This window comes from Protopterus annectens, chromosome 3.part0 (genome assembly GCF_019279795.1).
Source record: "Protopterus annectens isolate FY-2018-M chromosome 3.part0, PAN1.0, whole genome shotgun sequence".
Lineage (NCBI taxonomy): Eukaryota > Metazoa > Chordata > Ceratodontiformes > Protopteridae > Protopterus > Protopterus annectens.
The window spans coordinates 50,931,157-50,956,131 of record NC_056731.1 but is presented as its reverse complement, the minus strand read 5'-3'; positions in this window follow the sequence as shown (position 1 = coordinate 50,956,131).

Here is a 24,975-nt window from a genome sequence, read left to right as displayed (position 1 = left end):
GTGTAAAGGGAAAGAAGGGAAGAAGAGAGAATCGGTGACATAGCTGAGAGTAATATGCTACGGGTGTTTTTGTATCTGTGATTTAATTCCTGGAAAGAATGCTAAGACAACACTGGTGGTGCTACAGACTTTATTATAAAGATATTCACTTTCATCCTAAACGTAGAAAGACTTCTTCAGATAACAAGCAATTTAAAATCCCTGTTTAAATATACTTATAAAATCACATGATCAGTGGGCGCCCTTCTCAACCTCAGAATTTATAAACACATGTATGATATAAAAAAGAAAAAGACAACAAATACTTGGTTTAAGCACACACAAGAAAATCTGGGGCATGAATTTAAGTTTATAATTATGGACAAAGTTCCAAGTAACACAAGATGGGGACCCTGACCACTACTACTAGAAAAAAGAGAACTTTACTGGCAACTGTATTTAAATTGAGTTAGTTGACCAGGCTTGAATGAATACACATCTATAGCCTGCTTATTGAAACTGAAAGCATTAACAAGATAATGGTGTGTCTGTTCTTAAATTTATAATATTAGGTGCATTTTAATGCCAGCATTAAGTTGTTGGAATTTTTGCATTTTATCATTTTAATGTTTCAGTGCACTATGATATTGTTTAGCTAATGCGTAGTGATTTGGGTTATTTTTTCTAGCACTTTAAATTTTTTGAGGCTGAGAAGGGGGCTCACTGATCATGTGATTTTATAAGCATATTTAAACAGTGATTTTAAATTGCTTGTAATCTGATGAAGTCTTCCTACATTGAAGATGAAAGCGCTTATCTTTACTATAAAAGCCTGTATTGGCACCAATGTTGTCTTGGCGTTCTTTCCTCATATTTTATCCATTTGTTTCAATTGCATTGGATTTTTGGTGATTTAATTCCTCATTGAGTTATATAACATAGTTTTAATCAAGTACACCCTCTAGGATTGCACATATGTTTAACTGTTTTCATTATTTCTACAATTGCTGTCATGTTCTGCTGCTTTATTTTATTATACCTCCTGGCATAACTGCATATCTCTTTATTTGACCTTCCGATTTACATAGTTGTTATTTCATATGTTGCTGCACTTTTGGAGTTTAACTTTTAGTAATATTTCTCCAGTTAAGGATACTCAAGAAAAATGAAGTGGAACATTATAGCTAGTTATTTATTTATTGATTAGTTGATTTATTTAAACATGTTTACTTGGAAAAGCAACACAAAGTAGGACCACAATAAAACAATAGTAGGTGGTTTTAGTTGGAAACAGGTGCATGTCAGATGCCTAAAGGAACTTCTTTTTGAGCATGATTAACAAGTAATGTGACCATAATATAAACTGAATACTCAGTTTCATGAAAAAAATGTCTGCGAAAATCTGCAAGAGAAAATGAAATAAACTGCTGAAGGACTTGTTCCTTATTAAATCATTTATTCAGTCACTGTAATGTTAAATTGGCACAAATTTCTACTAAACTATAAAGTGTTGATGGTAAAATTAACACTAAGGCTAAAGCAACTAGCTAGATGAGATCCACAGGTTTAAGGAATGATATGATCTGTCGTCTGGCATTCTAGTGCCAATTTATGGTCAAAGAAAATTAATGATACATGTTATATGTCACTGTCCCAGCTTTAAGACAAGTGACACACAATATGCAGTCTTGGTAATATGCCATTACGAATTACTGATGTATATACACTTTGGGAAAGTGTTCTGAAATGTTCATAAGGATGGGTCAGATCAGAAAATGTTGTACAGCATGTATAACAGTAATATTTAATCTGCCTGTTACAAATAAGATCACAAAGTGCTGCACTTCATAGAACAAAGAGTATTTATTTTGTTACCTTTAAAATTAGTTTCTTAAAACTAAATGTACCACTATTCTTAATAACTTAACAGCCACTTTGTTACAGCAGCTTGGCTTTCCCATTGGATTCCACAGCCAGTATCTAATCCTCTTGTCAAAACTAGAACAATGAGAACACTGCCACATAAATCAATGTTGCTGTGTGCAGTTTTGTTTAAACTGGTTACATCCACTGTTATTACTCTGCAGTGCCTTACTTTGATCTTGTTGAAATGCCCACTGTGAAAAGCTGAAAAACACTGCACCTAGTTTATTGTAAAGATATAAGTAAAAGTTTTTCTGACTACAAAACTTTTGTTAAGTGAAAAAGCGTAAAAATAGTCTTAACACATCAGCATTCTTAATGCTTTGATTTTTATATTTACATTTTATTACTGCTATGGCATGCATGCATACTCTGTCTCATAATATGCCCCATCTGGCTGTGGCTGTCTCAAGGATAGAGGATTTGAATCTTTAAACTTTCATTTGCCTACTGTATGACCATGACCAAGTCATTTAAACAAACAGTACTGTGGGTCAATTGATAATTTGAGCTAGGCTCCTGGACTACATGCCTACCTATGCAGCACACATATGGTCTGGCTTAGTATATTTAGTTATAATTTTGCATAGAATGTTGAAATCACTATTTGCTATACATTACAGAAGAAAGTTAAACCTAAGAACAAATGGAATATTTGAGAATTTCAAGTTTTTTTTAGGATATAAAATAAATGAAGATAAAATAAAGGCTATAGCAATAAATTAAGTACACACACATAAACTGGTTCAGGAATTCCCATAGTCCTGGGGACATGACAAGCTGAAGTATTTAAATATATTAATTAAGAGGGATTTGACGATGGTGTCTAAGAACGTGTGAAAAGCGACTGAAGAAAAGATATTATACCATGCCCCCCCCCAAAACGTGCACGCTGATTGGCCAGCGTGCACATTGTAAATCGAGTTATACTAATGGAAAAAGGTCCGGTCGCCCGGACTTTTTTCCATTAGTATAACTCTACTTTTAAAACACTGTCTCGCTATGTTAAATGGGTTTAACATAGCGAGACAGCTTTAAAATAAGCAACAGAGATCTCCGTTGCTTATTTTAAAATTGTCTCGCTATGCTAAACCCATTTAACATAGCGAGACAGGTTTTAAAAAAAAAAGCAATGGAGAAAGCAAGATCTCCGTTGCTTATTTTAAAACTGTCTCTCTATGTTAAACCCATTTAACATAGCGAAAACAGTAAAAAAAAAGCAACGGAGATCTTGCTTTCTCTGTTGCTTTTGCCCACAGCTCTGATGTACTGCACAGGCGCGCAGTACATCAGAACTGCCCCGGATGCCAGACATCTGCGGAAGGGCAATAAACAGGCATTATACTATGCCATTATTTAAGAAAAGTAATAGTTTCTTTTCTTAAATAATGTCATGGTATAATAGCAATAACCCACTTCTGGGTGTGGGTAATGCTGTATTTACCCACGGTTGGCTTTGTTTGGTCCCGAGGGCTTTGCCCTCGGGACCAAACCAAGCCAACCGTGGGTAAATCCAGCATTACCCACACCCAGGCGTGGGTTATTGCTATATTATACAATTCCTCCTAAACGTGCGCTGATTGGCCAGCCCAACCAGCGTGCCCGTTGTAAATCCCTCAATAAACTAACGGAAAAAGGTCCAGTCGCCCGGACTTTTTCCGTTAGTATAAAACACTGTCTCGCTATGTTAAAAGAGTTTAACATAGCAACACAGGTTTAAAAAAAGCAACGGAGATCTCCGTTGCTTTTTTTAAAGCTGTCTCGCTATGTTAAACTCCTTTAACATAGCGACACAGTGTGTAAAAAGCAACGGAGATCTTGCGATCTCCGTTGCTTTTTTTTAAAGCTGTCTCGCTATATTAAATGGGTTTAACATAGCGAGACAGCTTTAAAATAAGCAACAGAGATATCCGTTGCTAATTTTAAAGCTGTCTCGCTATGTTAAACCCATTTAACATAGCGAGACAGTTTTAAAAAAAAAAAGCAACGGAGATCGCAAGATCTCAGTTGCTTTTTACTGTTTCGCTATGTTAAATGGGTTTAACATGGCGAGACAGCTTTACAATAAGCAAAGGAGATCTCCGTTGCTTATTTTAAAGCTGTCTCGCTATGTTAAACCCATTTAACATAGCGAAACAGTGCTTTTTCTCACAGCTCTGATGTACTGCGTAGGCATGCGCAGTACATCAGAACTGCCGCAGAATACCAGACAGCTGCAGAAGGGCAGTAAAGAGGCATTATACAATGCCATTATTTAAGAAAAGTAATTATTTCTTTTCTTAAATAATGTCATTATATATAATAACCACTTCTGGGTGTGGGTAATGCTGTATTTACCCACGGTTGGCTTTGTTTGGTCCCTCAGGCTTCGCCCTCGGGACCAAACCACACCATCCGTGGGTAAATCCAGCATTACCCACACCCAGGCGTGGGTTATTGCTATAATATAAACATTGAGAAACTGGAAGCTAATCACTATGGATATGAATAGTAAGATACAAGCAGTGAAAATGCTTCTAGTCCCTTTAGCTTTATATAAAAGTCAGGCATATTTATCTCAACCAGAGGAGAGGTTGCGGATGATAATTAATAAAGATTACTATATCATTGCTGTGATTGTCACTTCTTGTATTAATGTTGTAATATGTTCCTTCTTAGAGGCATCCAATGCTCCTATGCATATATGATTGTATATTGCATGTAATGCACTGTACTATGTCTAAATATGTTATTCATACTTTACATTGTGTTTTTTTTGCTGGCATTTGTACACTTGCATTTATATCAACATTTACATATCTTTGTTGTGGAGCTTTTCTCCCTGGGCCTCCACTGGAAAAGGATTTGTGTGCAGTCAGATTTTTTTGGTAAACAAATATAAATAAAATAAGTAAAGAGTTTAAAGAATCCATTTTTGCGGGAGGACAAGAGTTAAGTGATATAAGCTGATTCTCCCCACAGAAAAAGATGGCTTAGCATTACCTGATTTGAAGTGATATTTTAGTGCTCTACAATTAAAGTTTGCATAAATGAACATGCTATAGTTCAAAGTGGAAAGGGATAATGAAAGAACGGGGAAGGAGAGAGTTTAAATAGTAAGGAGACAGTTTGATTTAAGATGCAGGTCCTTAAAGAGAATAAAACAACCATGCACAATATTATATTCATAAAGTAGTAGCAAGAATTCTAAAAACTAAGCCAACAGGGGAATGGATAAAGGGGATTTTACCAATAGGGATGACTGGACTTTCAGATATAGAAAGTTGGCAAGAGGAAGTTGGAATTTACTGGAGAAAAAGCACATAACTAGAGATGGGTGCAGGTTAGCTAGCACCTTCCTTACCAGGGATTGATAACATAATATAACCAAAGTGGAAGGGAGAGGGGATTGTTAAATGAAAGACCAGCTTTTTGTGTTTTTAGTTGAGTCTAGAACTGAATCTGCTGTTAAAAAAGGGGATAGTTAGTTTGATTGTGTCTTTCGGCTTTTCCCGGTTAGGGGTCGCCACAGTGGAACTCTGGTCCACTAATGATTGGCAGTTGATTTTTACGTACTGGCTTGCCAGGTCTGATGCACAACCTTCAATGAAGGTACACCCATTCACGCATGTCTCCACGCAGAAGAAGCTCTAACTAAGAATCGAACTGAACAGCATCTTACTGTGAGGCGACAACGCTACCGCAGCACCACCACTGCTGGTAAAAAAAATACTGCACAATAAATATAAGAATTACTCTGAGGAGATTAGAAAAGACTGGGAAGTACAGAAAGCCAGTACAGAAAGACCAGTGGGAAGACCTGTATGGCACTTTTGCTTGGAGGCATTTGAAAAGGAATCCTTAATAAATAACCCAAGTAGACTTCAGAGATTTTTTTCCCTCTGGCAGATAGCAAATGTTGGAAATGTTTTTGGGAATGTAATAAGATGGCAGATGTTAAATATTCCTTACAGAATGCACTGTTAGAAATGTTAGGGGGGGGGGGGACAAATAGTTGTCACTAATGAAATTATTATTCTGAGCTGGGATATACATTTGAGTTGCCCATACATAGTAAGGCCTTAGTAAGTGTACTGCTATGGGATGCAAAAGAAACAATTACTGGAAAATGGAAATGAAAATCTAAACCAAGAGTACTCTATTGTACTGAATATTGTAAAGGAGATAAAAGAACTGAAAATGGCATCTTTAGAAAAGAGAAGGAATAAACCATGGAGAAATAAACAGAATTTATCTGTACAGTACATCCAAAATAGTGATTTAGAGGAGGATGGAAAGTTAATGGAAGGCAGGAAATGAGCAATACTTATATGTAATGTTGATGTGAATGAAAATTGTTAACATTTATGCATAAAAATAATAAAAGAAATGTTAATATAGTTTGTTTCCTTTTCTATTATTCTCTATGTACCTATACCATTTTTAATGTCATGTTTAAAAAGATGTTTAACAAAAAAACACAAACAGAAGAAAAAAAAATAAAGACTTAGGCACAATACGCAGAAAAAAGCATGTCACTGAGCAGCAGTAAATAAAGTGGTGATTTTATTGTGTTACACCCTGACATTCATTAGGTGTGTATGAGTATTAACACAGCATGGTCATACCAGGGACAGTGCTACACAGCGAATCTTCATAGCCATAAAACTGACAGTAACTGCGAATGGTTGTGCTATGTGCAATCATGTGACATGAGAGAAAGGATCATGAAGTGGCCATACCCAGTACTCTGCACATTCCTTAGCTGCTACAGGGCAGAGCATGCACCCAATACAAGGGCACTGCAGACAAGTGCCAAGTCATTTTATTATGTAAATGGGTAGGAATTGAGCAGTATCATCACTAGCGTGGGGCAAGAGTGGCAACTGTCTTGGGTGCAAAGTGATGAGGAGAATGATTAGTGGATCCCAATCTCTGATGATGTAAAAGACTGTATTGCAATTGCAGTTAATCCTGAGCACTGTAGAGCTCTCTTTGTGATATAAACTACAATGTAGCAAGCAGTTTTCTATAGTTTATAGCAAGGAATTTTTTTCTTATACTAAAACCTGAACACCATAGTGCTCTATGCAGGAAAGTTATAAACTGTAGCAACTATCTGCTACAGCTGTAGCAAACAATTGCTAAAGTTTATACCCTACCTCTAGCAAGCAGTTGCTATGGTTTGTTCCCTGCCTGTATGGAGTGCTAAGGCACTCAAGTATTAGTTAAAAAAAACATTTAAAAAATGACATCGTTATAAACTGTAGCAAACTGTTGAAACAAATGTTCTACATCTCCAATACTCTCTGTCTCACCATTACATACCTTTTCTATTACTGTGAATATTCCTCTTACACCTTGTGGCTACTTTTCATTTTAACTTACTTACACCTACTATCACTATAATATAACTGCTAGCCACTTTGATATATGTTACCTACTCTACCAAGTCAGCAGTCATATGTTTAACAAGCATTTTATAGACTGCACCCTTTCTACTTGTCAATTATACCTCAAGTGTGTTGTACCAAATTTATTGTGTGTTCTCTGTATATCTAAACCTGCTACATTCAAATTAATTTTTCCTTGTTCATAGGTTCATAGGTAAGTACTAAGTTATCAGCCCTAGGCCCAATACAAGCCTAGCCAAATGAGGTTCCCTGGCTTTCATCACCCAAGAAGGTTATTTTCCTGTGCCCCTGTCGAGCAGACCCACACCAGTGATCCCCGGGGTGAATTTCTTGTTTCCCATCCAATTGTCAAAATTTCTCTTAAAGAGGGCTAATGGGTAGTTTGTTCCAGAGTATGGGAAGTCTCTGGGACAAAAATCTATCCCTCCAGCATGTTCTGTTTATTGTGCTGACAAGGTTTAGGTCCCTGGAGTGTGTGGCTCAGAGAGATTGGGATTTCTTTAAGTGTAGCATGTCCATCAGATCTGGGTTAGACATGGCTTTGTATGTTAGGCAGAGGTCGCCTCAGAGTAGGTGATATGCAATGGAGTAGAGCTGGAGTTTTTTGAGACAGTCAGCGTATGGCATCTGTTTGAGTCCAGTAATCCTCCTAGTGAGGTATTTCTGTGGCCTTTTTAGTTGTTGCAGATGTCTTGTGAGGTACATGCCAAACGGGGCATTTTACTCTATAGTGGGTCTGATGAGGGATGAATAGAGAGGAACTATGACCTCTCTTTCTCTGGAGGAGAACCCCTTTGTGATGAGGTGTGCCATGTAGAAGGATTTCCTGACTACTGTGGCTACGTAATTATCAAAGGAGAGACTACTGTCCACCTGTGTCCAAGGTCTCTTATCACACTTTTGGTGTTTAATAGGCTACTGCCTATGTGGTAGTTCATGGGTATGGTGTTTTTCCCAAAGGGGATGACAATGCACTTCTTTGCATTGAGACTTAGGCCATGACTTTGACACTGGCCATCAGTCTCAGTGAGGCCTCTTTGTAGAATGTCCACATCTCAGGCGAATCAATTATGACTCCAAGTTTGCAGTCATCTGTGAATTTCATTAGCCAGAGACCAGCTGTATTAGCCTGGACTTCAGAGAAGTAGATACCAAACAGGGGAGGACCCAGGACCAAATCCTGTGATACTCCACTTGTCACTGATCTGAAGTCGGATTTGGAGTTGGCTACTTTCACTGTGTTGGTTCTGTCCATGAGCCAGTTGGCCACCTATCTTGTGACATAGGGATTTATGCCTAGTCTAGTGAGTTTATCTATAATACCACAGTGGGGGATGGTGTCGATGGTGTCAAGATAGGCTGTATGCACCACCTTACCGTTGTCTATGGCTCTGGTGACTGCTTCAAAGAAGTCAATCAGGTTTAGGAGGCATGATCTACCTTTTACAAACCCAAACTGAGTGGTGTCCAGAGTTTGGAGGTTACCTATGTCTTTGTTTATAAGCTCCAGAATGATGCGTTCCATGGCCTTGCAAACCAGGCTCATCAGGCTAATGGGGTGGTAGTTCCTGGGGTCAGTGGTGGCACCCCCTTTATGGAGTGGGATAACCATCACTGTGTGCCATTCCATAGGCAAAAAGCTGAAGTGAGGCTATGGTTAAACATAGTACTTAGGTGGGGTGCCAGTTCGTTCTGTAGTTCGTGCAGAATGCAGCCTGGGATGTTGTCCGAGCCCATGGATGCTGAGTTCTTGGCTTTGGAGAGTGTAGTCTTTACCTGTGTGGCCTTGATTACAGGGGCTTTGCAATCATCTGATATGGGGATGGGCCCTTTGGGGGGTGAGGGGGGTGAAATTAGCACTGAACCTGTCTGCCAGGATGTTGGCAATATCAGTTGGGTTGGTAAATTTGGTGCCATTGTGCTGTAGTTCAGACCAGATCTGAGTGTTGCCATTGAGATTCTTGACATAGCTGTAGAAAGCTTTGTGGTTGTCTTTAAAATCCATGGCAGTTTTATTTTCGTAACTAGCTTTGGAGGATTGTATGAGGGATCTCAGCTTCTTGCAGAGGCTGACCAGGGAGGTCCTGCAATCAGGGGATTTTGTTCTTTTTTGCAACAGCTTCTTCCTTCTGTTGTAGAGTTTTTTATGGCAGGGGACCACCAGTTTGGGTTCTTTTTTTTGGAGGACAGCATCTTAGTTCTGTTGGGGATAGAACGGTCCATGCACTCATGTATCTGCTTATACAGTGCATTGGCATATGACTCAGCAGTCATGCCACTATTTTCCATCTGTGTGGGTGTAGTGAAGTTTGCCACTTCTGACTTAAGATGCATGATGCTGGCTTTGGAGAAGTTTTTTATGGTGGTTTCCTTAATCGGGAGTGCGGTGGGATATGGATGTCCAGGGTGATTAGCTTGTGGTCAAACCTGACCAGCGAGGAGTTGATCTCTGGTGTGGAGCATCTGTTTCCCCTATTGGTAATGACCAGGTCTAGTATGTTGCTACCTCTGGTAGGGGTATAGACAAGCTGATTCAGGGCATTGGAATTGATGAATTCCAGAAAATGTTGGTTAAATGAGTTAGTACATGAGTAGTTTTCCCAGCTGATGGAGGGGTAGTTGAAATCTCCCAAAATTAGGTTATTGGGATGTACCATAATATTATCCAGTATATCGAGAAACATGGAGTGGGCATCCTGGGGCATGGCGGGGGACCTGTAAAATGTTACAACCTGAATTTCAGTCTTGCCCAGTGTTAATTGTACTTGTATAATTTCAGATGCACTATGGTGAGCAACTAGCCTGGAGGTGTGACCATCCTTTATGAATGTGGACACTCCTCCACCTTTAGTATTTCAGTCCAGGTTAGGTGGCCGAAAGGTGTGGTACGAATTGTAGTCTGGTAATGCAGGGGTGATCTCTGAAGCCTTAAACCAGGTCTCAGTCACTGCACAGATGTCTATGTTCTCCATCTTAAGGAGACCCTTGAGTGAGTGAATTTTGAAGTTTAGACTTCTAGCATTGAGTAGCATTACCCTTAGATTTCATTTGTTTATATCTACTATGGTGGGGAATTTGACATTTGAGCCTTGCCTAAAAAAAGGCACTATAGGGGGTGGCAAGAGCCTTAGCCAGTATCCGGAATCCCAGCGGTGACAGGTGCAGGCCATCTCTGGCAAAGCATCGTGGCCTGTCGATCATGTCGTCCCAGGCAGACAGATTCTGGATCCCCTTGGAATGACACCAGAAGCTTAGCCAATTGTTGTAGTCAATCATTTTGTCCTTGTACTGTGGTATCATTCTGGACGATGGTAGGATGCTACTCAGGGCTAGGGTCATACCTGCCTGGGCCACATGTCTCTTTTCATGTAGTCCAGAGAGGTATGTCTCAGGTCATTCACTCCAACATGGACAATGACAGAGTCATACTTGTACTTGTTGTGGAGTGACCTGAGCGTATGTGTTATATGGTGGACCCTAACACCCAACAGGCAGCTGGCAGTAACTTTCTCCTTATTTAGCATGGTGAGGGGGATGTCAGTGTGTCTGACTATAGAGTCACTAATGACTAGTGTGTTGGGTACATTGTTTTTCCTTATGGGCTGGGGTTGAGTGGCACATTGATTTTGTGGGCTATGTGTTATTTGGGTAGAGTTGGGGGGTGATGGTTGCTTGCATTTCTGCTTAAGAGGTCTCTATTGTTTGGGCAGATTTTTATTGATAGCCTCCGCAAATGTAGGTGTGTGTTTTGTGTTACTATGTGTGGGTTTGGGTGGTGCAGGTTCTGATGGACTATGTGTTGAGTGCGGTGTGGTGTTAACCTTCTCCTCTTGACTGTCTAGTCCAGTCTTGGCTGGAGAGAATTTGGCTTCCAGTTTTATTATATAAGTGCATCTCTCACAGGTTGTAGTGTTGAGTGGTAGCAGGAGAGGGTTGTCAGTGTACATGAGGCAATTGCTACATTGCCCCACGATGCCCAGATTCATCAGGTGGACAGGAGAAAACACCGGGAGCTGACCCTTGGACATGCCTGGTCAGTGCTTATTAATTTCAGTACTAGGAACTGATTTCTTCTTGATACGTGAGGAAAGTTGAGTGTTGCAGTAATTTATTATTTATATTGTAATTATGTTTGTTGTGAAGCATTTCCAAATTTAACCAGTGTGATTTTTATATCTAAACCTGCTACGTTGATATTAATTCTCACCTGTACTGTTTATATTGTAATTATGTTTGTTGTTGAGCTCTTCTAAATTTATCCTGTATGCTCTCTATTATGTAAATGTGATACTTTGAAATTAATCTAGCCTTCTACTGTTTCTATTCTAATTATGTACTGTTTACTTTCTAATTATGTTCATTGTGGAGCTTTTCTCCCTGGGCCTCCACTGAAAATGGGCTCTGCTTGGCCCAGTGGACTATCCTGGTAAACAAATGCCAATAAATAATAAATAAATAAATAAATGAATAAATGTTGCAAACAGTTGCTATAGTTTAGACCAGACATGTAGTGCTACAGTGCTCAGGTTTGACTGCAAATGCACAGAAATAGGACCTGAATAGCTGGGTAGGAGGGAGGGTGGGTACTGGTTGGTGTGCCACTAGAGGGAACCTAGAGAGAATGTCTGGGTTTTTTTTCTTTTTTTCTTTTTTGTTTGTTATTCAGTGGGACAATGGAAGAGCTTTGAGGTGCTGTGTAATAAGCCAGTTGAGTTGCTCTTAAAAAGAGCAGAAGAGGTGGGGCACTAGGTAACAGTATTGGCCCAGGGTGCTGATTGAACTAGCTATGCTTCTGGAAATGGGTGAAAAGGTCAGACAGAAATGGAAAGTGCAAGCAAAGAAACACACAGAAAGACAACAAGATGGAGAGAATGCTGTCATAGCATATGCTTTTCGGTGAGTAAAAGTGAACATTTTTATTATTTTTAAGAAGAAGGGTAGAAGGAAAAAGGGTAAAAAGGAAGGAGAAAAAGAGAAAAGAAGCATGGGCAGGCGAACACACCCGTGCACATAACACAGACAAAGACTGACAGGTGAGGAAGTAACACATAAAGGGAAAACTGGACAATGAAGCAGAGATGTAAACTAAAGAAGGAGAAGAACGGCTGGTGAGAGTTAAACTACAACACGGGATGAGGAATGACACAACAGGATGAAGAACACAGTGATGGGAGCTGGGGAGGGATGAGGAAGGCCTGTTAAATCAGCCCAGAGTGGGAACTCTCCTAGAAGTCAATCACCCCCACAGCTAGCATTATTAGTGGATGTCAATTCTGGTGGTCTGATGACTGGGACAAGCCAGCTATTCAGCTCAATTAGTAATGTAAGGAGGCACTCCAGGGTGCCAATGCAGGCATCCAGCTTCTAATCCAACTCAGTCCTCAACAGCTCCCAAATTCCCCACTAGATGATCCAGGAGGGACCCTCCACACAACTCTTAGATGAGCAGCCTTTGTCCTCCTTCTGAGAGCTGGCCACAGAGGCCAAAAGTGAGCCATCCTAGCAATGCCTTTCAGAGATGCAAGCCTGTGGACTGCTGGGATCTTGCATTTGGCACAGTGACTGGTGCAGAGATCAGTGGCTGGTGCATCATCACTGCCTGTCCCAAAGCTGATCCTGCTGAAAAAGAAAATACAGGAAGAAAAACAAACAAGATGGCAAAGCAAATAAAACAAAAAGGAGAATAACGAGACAAAAATACAACAGATTTGCAATGTATGTTACAGTTTATTGAAATAGTATATTACTGCCAGCCAGTGGCAAGATTATAATAGGGGAAATATGGGCAATTACACAGGACCCAGAGCTCTCGGGGGGTATATGGCCAGTCAGGAAAACATAATACATGATCAATCCCTTAAAAACTAAGCCTTGGAATCATGAAAGCCTACACTTCATGCTAAGTCTGTGTGTGTGTGACAAGCAGTGAATTGCATCCTAATTCATAGTCAATAAACAGCTCTGCACTTCACCCATTACTGGTAATGGGAAGAATATGCTAATAAAAGAATAAGTAGGTGAATTACATGCTAATGAAGCAATTCAACATGGCACAGTGATTCTGTAATTAACAAAATCTGCTCATATGTGCCTTGCTCCCTTTTGGCCTTGGTTGCTGTATTCTTTGGAATACAGCCACAAATACACTTAGAAAAAAAATTTACAGTTTGTATGTGCTATTATTGATCTTTGTGCATCAGGCTTTAATACAAGGTGCTGCTGCTGCTAGACCTTGGCCTTTAAAGAGAAGAGTGGTCAGACCATGTCTGACATATCCTGGACTTCATGATACTAAAATATTACATGGTTGGCAGGGATACTTAGAGCAAATAGTGAACAACTGCCACCCTCACCTGAAGCCCCAGGGAACTCGTAGAGAACCCATCCCAGTGGAAACCAAAACAGGTGTAGCATTACATGTATTAGCTACAGGCACTTTTCAGCCACCCACAGAGAACATATCAGGGGTGCTATAGGCCCCGGCCTCAATAATATTACACTAGTTTCTATATGCAATGCTAGAGCATGTAAGGGAGCATATATGGTTTCAACATACCCAGAGAAGAGACCTACCACCATGCAACATTTCTATGCCATAGTATATTTCCCTGAGGTTCTGGGGACCACAGACCACACACTCAGTGAAATAAAAGCTCCACCTGGTGAACAGGAAGGAAGTACATCAACCAAAAAGGATATCACTCTATCAACTGTCAGGTGGTCTGTAATGCTCATGGGATCATCTATAATGTGTGTCCAGGTAACTCTGACAGTTTCCATGACTCACATATATGGTATACCTATGATCTGCATCTAAGTTTTCTAGGGGTGACTTTCCACAAGGACATCTGCTGTGGGATGCAGGTTATGCTCTTGGAACTTTGGCTTATGACACCAATGAGAAAAACACACAACCCCACTGAGCAAGGTTACAGTGATGCACATGCTCAAACTAGAAATGTTATAGTGTGTTTTTGTCTTGCTCAAATCACATTTCCAATGTGTAGATACATCTTGAGGTACACTGTAGAATGACCCAACCACAACTGCTAAACTATTGACAGTCTGTGCCATGTTACATGATATCATTGTTAGGAAACAGTTGCAACATGGACAACAAGGCCAAGGACCACCATTTCCAGCACCACTGGAAGGGCCAGCAGAGCCAGCAGGGCCAGTAGTCACAGATGAGGAGTCTGATGAAGAAGTATGAGCTGGGAATGACCTAGGCAGATCATGCATAATATGCTACAGCCCTGGCTAAGAGGCACAGAACAGCACACATACTCACTACTCAAGTGAAAACTTAAGAAGCTGAGCACTTGCAAATGGTAACAGTGATGCATGCAAACATAATCGGCCTTTACTTATCCTTGTGCTGGCAGTGTTCAGTGAACATCAGGTAGACTCGACCGCAGAAGCGACAAAAGCAGCATTAACAAAGGTAAGTGATAAACCTGCAAAGAAGAGATAAAAGATAAATGTACTTCAGTGACATAAAACATAACTCAACTGTATAGGAATGTCAGCAGTAACTCATGAGTGATATATGCAACAGAAATATATAAAAACAAGGAAGATATAAAAAGGCATCAAGCCAAAGCAGGCCATGTCAAAACATCATCCACAATGTGACCTCAAATGCCGCAGTCAACCACATATGTACATAAGCAAGCATACTTATGCATATCTAAGAAATAGAAAATGTAGCATGAATACACAAGACAGAAATTAGGAATATGCAACCCAACAGAGTAATAAAACAAATATGTATTGACCAGACAAATATGTTTGGCCTGCTCAGTACTATGCATCAGACATACACCATAACAGAGACTACAGCAATCTCAGCATCATCTGCCCTAGGTGCTAAGCAAGCAGTTGTTCATAAGCAATAAGACTGCATTATTAAAACATTACTACAAATACAGTGAGGATCACAACCTAAATAACAATCATTTGAATTTGAGCGAAATAACAAAAAAGTGCAATTCAGTACAATACTTTCAATGAAAGCAAGCATCTGAGTAAGCAAGCATTAGAGATCCACTCTGTGCATTATATTATTAATTTATTTAACATTTATTTACTGGGAAAGTCCGACTTGGAACAAAGCCAATTTTCAGCAGAGGTCTGAGGAAACGCTTCAGATGCATGTCTTTGTAATTAGACACAGGCAACCCTAAGTCAAAAAGAAATGTGAAAATGGCAGGGCTCAGTTATCATCACTTGCACCAGGGAGGGAACAAGAGGGCAGACCTGATACCAAAGAAGTGTGTGTGTGTGTGTGTGTGTGTGTGTGTGTGTGTGTGTGTGTGTGTGTGTGTGTGTGTGTGTGTGCGTGTGTGTGTGAGGTGATATGGCTAAGATCATTTGCACCATGTATGGGTCTGCAAGAACCCAGTCAAAGTACTTGTGCTAGCACTATGCCCTTGCTTCCTAGACAGGTGTGAGCTGTGCATGATAGAGGATTTAGTTCACCGTTGCTACCCCAACCATGTGAACTACCTCTGCCATGAGTTGCACTACTAGTTCCATGACCCTGGCTAGAAGTCAGGGCGAGGCCTTAATGTTAATGATGTCTGCTGAATAAGCTCTCATCACGACTACATCTACAACCACTTGGTCTACCTCATCGTGGTGAAGACACCATAATCACTGACAGAGTAGTGAAAATAGTGCCATTGCAGGAGTGATATCTGGCATGGCCAAATTGACTAACACCTGACGACGAAGTGGCTTTTCAGACACATGCATGTTGACCCTCCCACAACAGACATTCCATTGGAAAGACACTACGTGAGTCAGAGTGTCATTTGTTTGGTCAAAGGACTCCCCCACACCATTCAGGCAGTCTTGTATGTTAGAATACATGGCATGCAGTACTCTGTCTCATCGGAGGACCTAGTGAAAATTGCTTGTGCCTCCATGATGTTGGATGGCACCTATTGACACACCACACATCAGGGAGAAAGTAGAAACCATGCCTCCTTTAAGCACATCTACTGACACCCCCGTGTGGTACTTCATACTCATGATAGCTCGGGGGAGACTCTGCCAGCTGTGCAACTGGAGTAACCACACTACTTTGATTTACCATGTCACCCTCCACCTGTCCTATCTCACTGGGCTCTATAACACACGTATGTGTGTGCATACTGACTCTGTCAATCTCTGAGGAGGAGATGCCACCACCTCAGTGTCAGATGACCCTCTGCAACTCCAGATTGTGGATCCTTACCACTATCATCATTACAGGCTCCTGATATTCCCACATCAGGTGATAGGGTTCCACAGTGACAGTGGCAGGCTCAACTATGAATATAGCAATAAAACAACATATAGCAATAAACACAACAGAAAGAGAAATACAAGAAAAACTGGTCAGACTCATGACCCTGAGTTAATGCAATACCAGATGCAATTGTAAATAAATATTTCATTAAGGTAGAAGATCAATTATTTAAAGGAATGCAACTAAATGTTATGCCCATACCATTTACAGGTGGCTGTGGAACATCAGGACGAGATGTACCTAGACAGATAAAATGGATACAGATAAAGGTATGGTAAGCATTAAACAGGAGATGACACATGAAAGACAGACAGAGTTATAACTCTAAAACAAAAGTGATACAATCTCTCTTTCTCTCTCTCTTTAGATATATGATATATATGTATGTGACTAGCATGACTGGAGTATCAACAGGAGACACTCGTTGGACATCTTCTACCTCTGCACGCATGTCCAGCACAACACTGGGCATGTCCACTGAGTAGCCTGGATCCCGTACAGTTGACAGGAACTCCTTCATCTCACTCAGTGGTGGCTTGGTAGCAGGACTACATGCCTGCGCTATAGCACTGGCTTTTTATTTTGGCCTTGTTGATCATGTCACTGGCTCAGTATCTGGTGGCATTGTAGTTATGCCATGGCCACGTACAGCATTCATATCATTGACCACCTGCCACCAGATACACCTACAGCATTCATATCATTGACCACCTGCCACCAGATACTGTCAATGAAGGGCTTTTCAGCTACAACTTTCATTAAAGAGTGACAGCCATGTTGATGGACTACCTTGACTTTAACCTCGTTTTCAGCATCTGAGAACACAGGTTTACATAGCAGAGATTTTTTAGGTGCCATATGTGTCAGATAATCATCATCCGCGGTGGTGGTGCTGCGGTAGCGTTGTCGCCTCACAGTAACACGCTGTCCGGTTCAATTCTGAGCTAAAGCATCTTCTGTGTGGAGACATGCGTGAATGGGTGTACCTTCGTTGAAGGTTGTGCGTCAGGGCTGGTAAATTGGCACATAAAAATCAACTACCAATCATTAGCGGACTGGAGTTCCGCTGTGGCGACCCCTAACCGGGAAAAGCCTAAAGACACAACATGTGTCAGATAATTCAGCTGGGACTGGACAGAAAACAAGTTTTCATTTATGCAGTCATCTTTAAAAACATGTATATAAGTGATCTATAGGAATGCACATATTTAAGACATAACTTAGGAGATGACTTTTATACTACCTAATTGTGCCTCTGAGTAAAAAGTATCTGTAAGTTATATCAAGTGCATAAAGGCTAAACACAGAGACAGAAAAGTTCTAAATAACTGCAAATTGTAATGCATTTATGTTATAAACATATCAAAAATGAGTACTGCACACAAAATAAAGGAAAGAAGACACTATTGTATTGCAAACATTTGTCTGTGATGTGACATGATTAATTAGCTTAACTCTTACAAATATCTCAGTCATTCAGACATCTACTGTGAAAGGACAAAGGTCATGTGTGAATACTGGGTATAGTGCTACCTAAATGAAAAGTGTTAGGATGCCAGACCTTGACTGTATGTGCCCTACTTTCTCTGCTTCATAATATGTATGTTGATGTGAAAAAGTACAATTAATCTTGTCAATGTTTTATGCTAATGCCATGATTTCAAGATTTAAATCTAGAGATGGTGCTGTATGTGTGAAAGTACTCATCCTTAAAGTCCACATTCCCATGCTGTAAGACCATAGAGTTGACAAATTATTACACAGAGGCATTTTTCCCTTTTTTGGGGGGCTTCATCCTTGATGTATGGTATTGTACCTCAGTAACTCCAAGCAGTCCTTCCAAAATAAATGTCATTACATAAAGGCATGATGATTTGCAATAAAAATGCAAGTTATCAAGTTATCTCATGACAAATACTGTTAAAAGATTGAATGTTTTGGGGTAAAGCCATATGTGCCTGGTTTAGTGCTAGATATTTTAGAAAGGCAATGTGATAAATCAGCACACTGCTTATCTTATCTTTTTTATCCTTTATTTTTTTTGTATTTTTAATCTTCTTTTGGGTGATATTTGGCATGGCATACTATGAAATGTCAGTGGTCATTAGCAGCAAGCAACAGTTAACTTCTGAATGCAAAAACTGAACATTTTAATTTGAGATGCTGTCAGGTGGCAGTGCGCTTCAGTCAGGAATCTGGAACAGTGCTGAATAAAGAAAATACACTGTGACTTCCTCTGTGTCTCAGTATGTTAATGCAGTAAATTGTGAACAACAGCAGAGGTATGGCAGATTTTGAATCCAGATTCAAAGGGGGGGGGTCAGAAAAACTATTTTTACAGACATTAATAAGTAACTGAACATGAAGTACAAGTGTCAAGTTGAAATTCTCAATATAACTCTGTGTAATGAATGCTAAATAAGTTAACTATACGCTGTGTGCAGTGTGTTAAGCATAACAATGGTCATAGTTAATAGCATGATGGTTAATGTAAAGTTTACTTGCATATGTATAATTGTAACAATAGTTAGTGGAATAATGTATAACTCAACACAAGTATTACTAGGTTTGAAGGACAGTGTATCATATAAAAAATGAATGGCCCCTTCCTCAACATGTTTTACTGAGTTCATTCAGATCAATGCAAATTAAATTGTTTTACAGCAGTAAATACTGGTTTCTTAGTAGAAATTCAGTAGTATAACAAGTCAAAATCAAACACATAGAGGCTTGTCATAATTAGATCTCCACTTAAGTTGAAATTGTTGCACCTCAACTTGAAGCTCGAAAATGTTAGTTCTTCTGTGGCATTAACTGTTAATAAACAGAAATGAGCAGTTCAGCCATCTTTTTTTGTCATGGGTTGAATTTCCATGTCTTATCAATCACAGACTGTAAAATGTACCATTGTGACCCAATTTATATAATTTCATCCATTATTACCAACATCATAGAAAATATCATGTCATATCAGTGTGTCACAAGACACAAGACTATATACATGATTACCATCCACCATACCTGAGATCACTGACAGAGGTGAGTCTATATCCTTTGAAAGGTTATTCAGATGTCATCATCAAAAAGCATTTGAGGATTTCACGGTGGAACATGTATAAATACACTGAGCATTACACATGTTCCAATCTCATTGACATATTTCACACTTGCAGTCCAGTTTGAAGCAATCATACCCAATTTTTATGCCAGACCTTTTATATGCTATCATACAAATGCAGTTGGCAAGGGTGTCTGTCATTGCGCACAGGCTGGTACATGCGAGATCTCAATTAGTTTTCAATTACCTGAAATATTTCCTGATATTCTTGAGAAGACATAACACACAAAGGTGAGGTGGCATCAACATGAGTCCAGGATCTTTGTGGCACTCCTCATAAAGTACTATAGCTGTAGGATTCTGCAGGAGAGCTATACCAGGTCTCAGTGCAAAGCTGATGCTTGGAATAGCTTGGTCAAGGCTTTCATTCTATGCACTGATGACTAATAGTGACACAAAGAGGTGCAAACAGGACGTCCTGAGCCAATGGGAGGCAGAATTTGCAACTGTGAACGAGTTGTATAAGTATAGAAACCATCAGCAGCCAGTACAATACATTGGATTGACAGAACACACACGTTTTCATTATGCTTTTGTTCTGTTTTGTACAGCTGCTTAAGGTTTAATAAAATTAGGAATACACATCACAAATGGTTGGCATGTCTCAGGGAGGCATGGGGTAAGTACTGATTAGGTATGAATGCTAACAAAATCATAATACATCAGACATTTAATTCATTTTAACATAGTTTAAGGCATCAGTCCATATGAGTTTGAGACACACAGCACAAAGTAGGCATACCTCTCCTGCATACTTCTCAACCTTTCAGTGCAAGAAATGTGGGCAAAGACTGACAAAATGGGGGGACAAAGGCCCAAAAAATGGGAACATATTTTAAATACTTTTCTTATAAACTTAGAAAGTTTCTGGAGTAACAGGATTTGTTTTTAACATACATTTTCTGAAAGATTTGAAGTCTGAAACTCAAATGTGTGTCATTATTTAGTGACTTCAGTCCTCAGAGCATACCAGTAATTTGTCAGAAAAACACAGCTTTTATGAGTAACAAACTAAAATATGAGCCAAAACTCTGGACATCCTGTGAAAATCTGTACAGTTGAGAGGTATGCTCTCCTGTATAGGAAACATACATGCCTTGTGCAATAGCTCTTGTTCATTCCATTAGACAATGTAAAAATCAATGTATTTGCATGTGGGTTCAATTCTAAGCAGCAGCAATTAACTTTTATTAAAGAATAATATATAGAAACTATTTTCTGCAATCATTATAGAGCATTAAACTGTACACTTTTATAAATGGATGTCTTCTGCAATTATTATAGCACATTAAACTATGATTTTATAAATGGATGTCTTTAACTGGAATGCATATTTCATATATGTTATAGTCATTTAAATGCTTACATACTAATTATAATAGCACTGAGACAGAAGTGATTTGACACATTTATGCCTTCACATTTGTATATGGATGTGTTAAATTTTACTATATGTATTGGTAAATTTGGTTATATTAAAACAACATGGCATTGATGCTATTTTATATGTTATCCCTCTTTTTTATTTAACTGACCACTTGTGGATTGGACCACCAGTGGCAGCATCATCTCCACAACTCCTGCACAACCTGCTACAATTGTGTCAGGTAGCTCTGTCCTGGAGGTTTGCATAGTGTTGCTCACTAGGAGTAGCACTAATGGAAGTGGTAATTTAGTCACCCATCAGAAGTTGACAGGGCTGGTAGAGGGAATTATGGAGTGGGGCCTCAGTGTCAAAATTGTCAGAAATGAAAAGGTCCTGCATCGAAGAGCCAAGTTGCTGTCTTTTCCAGCACTGATCCAGGTATCTGCAATAGGAGACAGTGGTAACAGTTTTGTGGGTAAGGACAAGACAATGCACATGCAAACCCAATGTCCCCTACCTATCCCCAATCATGGTGCTCCCCAACTCTTTGTGTGCATCACCAACCCAGCTTGTCATTTATGTCCTCTATGCCTTCACCTGCTACATGCCCTACCTACCTAACCCCTTATTCCTAAACATCTTACCCAGCATTCCTATCTCTACAAAAAAAATGGGCACTTGTCTCCCATAAAAAAACACACTCCATACACAGCTCTTCACTTCATTTATGCGTCTGTTTGACACACTTGATTAGGTCCAATTGGCCGTGCAACATTATTCATTTGTTGACACCCCCCCCAAGTTTTGACTATACAAATTCATGAAATTCTTTATACAATTATATATTTATCATCTAAAGAAGTGGATAGCTATGGTGCTCTCCCACCATCATCCTGCCCATTTCTTAATCTTTCTCCCTGTGCTCTATCCTGTACTTGCCCCCCATTTTCACCACTGTTTTATCAACCCAGTTTGACACATTTAATCTGGTCCGTAAATACAATGACAAACATCACACATGGCTAGAGACAGCCCATAAAATAACCCCTCAATTTTTATCCTCAGCATTTGTGTGAAGCTTGGCATCACATGCTAACGACAACTGCCAGTAAATGGTATTTCACATCATATGGCAGAAACTGAAGGTTTTACCTTCAACTGCACCAGAATGGTTATCATCACACAGGTGTTCTTAGCCCTGCTACATTATAGAAATAGAGTTTGATAGCACTATTGTAAGACAGTTGCTCTCATATGTTTACTAAGCTGTTGGATGTAATGTACACCATGTACCTTCTGTTTGGAGTCTGCCTGTCCTCCCTGCATTCACATGGGTTTCCTCCAGGTACTCCAGTTTCCTCACACATTCCGAAGACATGCATCTGGAGTGCTTTGCTCTGGGCCGCCACTGAAAATAGGCTCTATCCTAGTCAGACTTTCCCGGTCAGCAAATGTTAAATGAATAAAAATAAATACATTTCTGAAGCCTGACCTTTCAATGTTCTACATTCACCCCTGATTCTATCTTCTCTCAGTGCCCCTTCAAATGTATGATTTTACTATCTGAAGTAGGAGTTCCTGTGTGGTTTGCTGAGATAATGCTCATCTTTTTAGAACACTTTTGCAGATTGTCTAGAGTTCGACTCCAGAAATATGTCAAACATAATTTCATGTTTTGTCACAATATTATCTGTGGAGCTGTTGGTTACATATTTTATTAACCCACTATTAATTTGCTTATGTCTTAATCATTGCTACACCATACCACCCCTGCTTGCTCACTATTTGTGAACACTTTATTGGGCAGAGCATGGCAGAATCATTATGGTGACAAACTTAAGAGTAAGATTCTTGAGTTTTGATTTTTGATCTTATTTGTATATGCTGATATATTATGATAAATTTTTGTTTAGTCTTACTATAGTAGTATTGTAGAGGAGCTTTTCTCCCCGGGCCTCCACTGAAAAAGGACACGTATCCAGTTGGACTAGCCCGGTAAACAAATGTAAAATAAATAAAATAAAATAAGATTACACAAATATCAGTCTCTCTCTATGTCTCTTTGTCTTCCCCCCTTCCCTGCCATCACTCATTGTCCTCAGTATTTTCACAGTGCTTGGCATTAAATAGCAGTAGTAACTGATTGTAAATGACAGTTCACATCGTATGGCGAAAACTGATGAGTTGTTGCCTTTGGCTGTATTTGTCTGCTAGCCCTCGCATTTCTTTACTTTTCCTCAGTACACTTCAGAAAGGCAGACTGATAACGGTATAAGGAGACAGTTATCATCATATGTTGAACTGGCTCCACAGCTGAATGCATTCCATATGAGAAGTTTCAGTAGTCACTACTGTTATGATGTTTGCTGCACACAGACTCTCTTGAGTCATACTGTTCTCATATTTCATTCAAATGTGTCTGTTTTACCACCTGATACTAGCCTTTCTATGTGGTGTGACCAGCTAATGATCACATCTATAGATTGTTAATGAAGATTGCCAGGTATTTGAATCTCAAATCAGGTGTAAAATTATAAATTCTCATTAAATCTTGCCCTGTTATATTATAGATACATATGTTATTCCACCGACAGTAACCTGGGTGGACCCTATGTGGTTCATAATCATCCCAAAATTTCTCACGCCTTTCCAGCAATAACTGAAAGACATTTGATCAAATAAAGGACTAATGTGGTGACACAAATCTATTTTGAAATGGATCTTAATCAGAACTGTCTATATATGTGGAATCCGTTCAGAAGCTTGACATACTGAAATCTCGAATCTCAGTATTTCAAGGCCAAAAAGCCAAATCCACATTATAGCGAATGTTTAGAAGTGTGAAATTCAAAACCTGGAATACCGGAGGTTTTGAATTTCACGCTTCTAAAGTTCCACTATGGTTATGTATTCAGGTAAGTGTGTGAGTGTGTGTGTGTGTGTGTGTGTGTGTGTGTGTGTGTGTGTGTGTGTGTGTGTGTGTGTGTGTGTGTGTGTGTGTGTGTGTGTATGTGTGTTAAGGGGTTTGGGTAGGGGCTGCAGTATGTGTCAGTGTGTTTTGTTGCTGTGGTGTGTGTGTGTGCAAAGAGAAAGTAGCTTGTGTGGTGGTATTTTGTGTGTGTTTGTATGTAGTATGACCTCGGAGTGAGAATATTTAAGTAGGGGGAATGTGGGGGGGCAGCCCCCCCACATGGGGGGTGTAGGGGGGTTTGTCCCCTTGCTTTCATATTGTAGAGTGATTGTGTGTGTTTGTGTGGTGGATGGTGTGTGTGTGTGTGTGTGTGTGTGTGTGTGTGTGTGTGTGTGTGCGTATGTGTGTGTGTCTGTGTAGTAAAACCACAAAATTCAAAACTTCCAGTATTCGAGGTTTTGAATTTCGTGATTTTTAGTTTTCGCTGTTTTGTGGATTCTACTTCTTGGGCTTGAGATACTGAAATTTGAGATTTCAGTATTTTGAGCTTCTGAAGTGAATCCATATATGCACAACACTTGGAATGAAGGATCACTGGCCACTGTTAATTCATGGTGTAAGTTCAAAACCTCAGAAAAAATTATTATGCATGTGCTGATACTTTGCCATCATTTATGCAAATAACCTTGCCAATGTTGCACCATGACAAAGTGATTTTTACCCAAAAAATATTTATTTCACTGGATTATAATACTTGTGCATTTTTTAATGGCTTGTTGCAATCAAGATATGATGAGTTCCCTGTGATGCTGTGTAAACAGTACATAATGCAAATGTTTGCAGTACAACACATTACACTTTCAAATGAGGTACATCTGTGTGGGACCTTTGTGCACTTACTTGCTGAGTGATATTAAGTAGTGTCCTTTCATATGTTTGACATGTATGTTTCTATTGATATTTCACATTGCACACATTATTAAATATTCA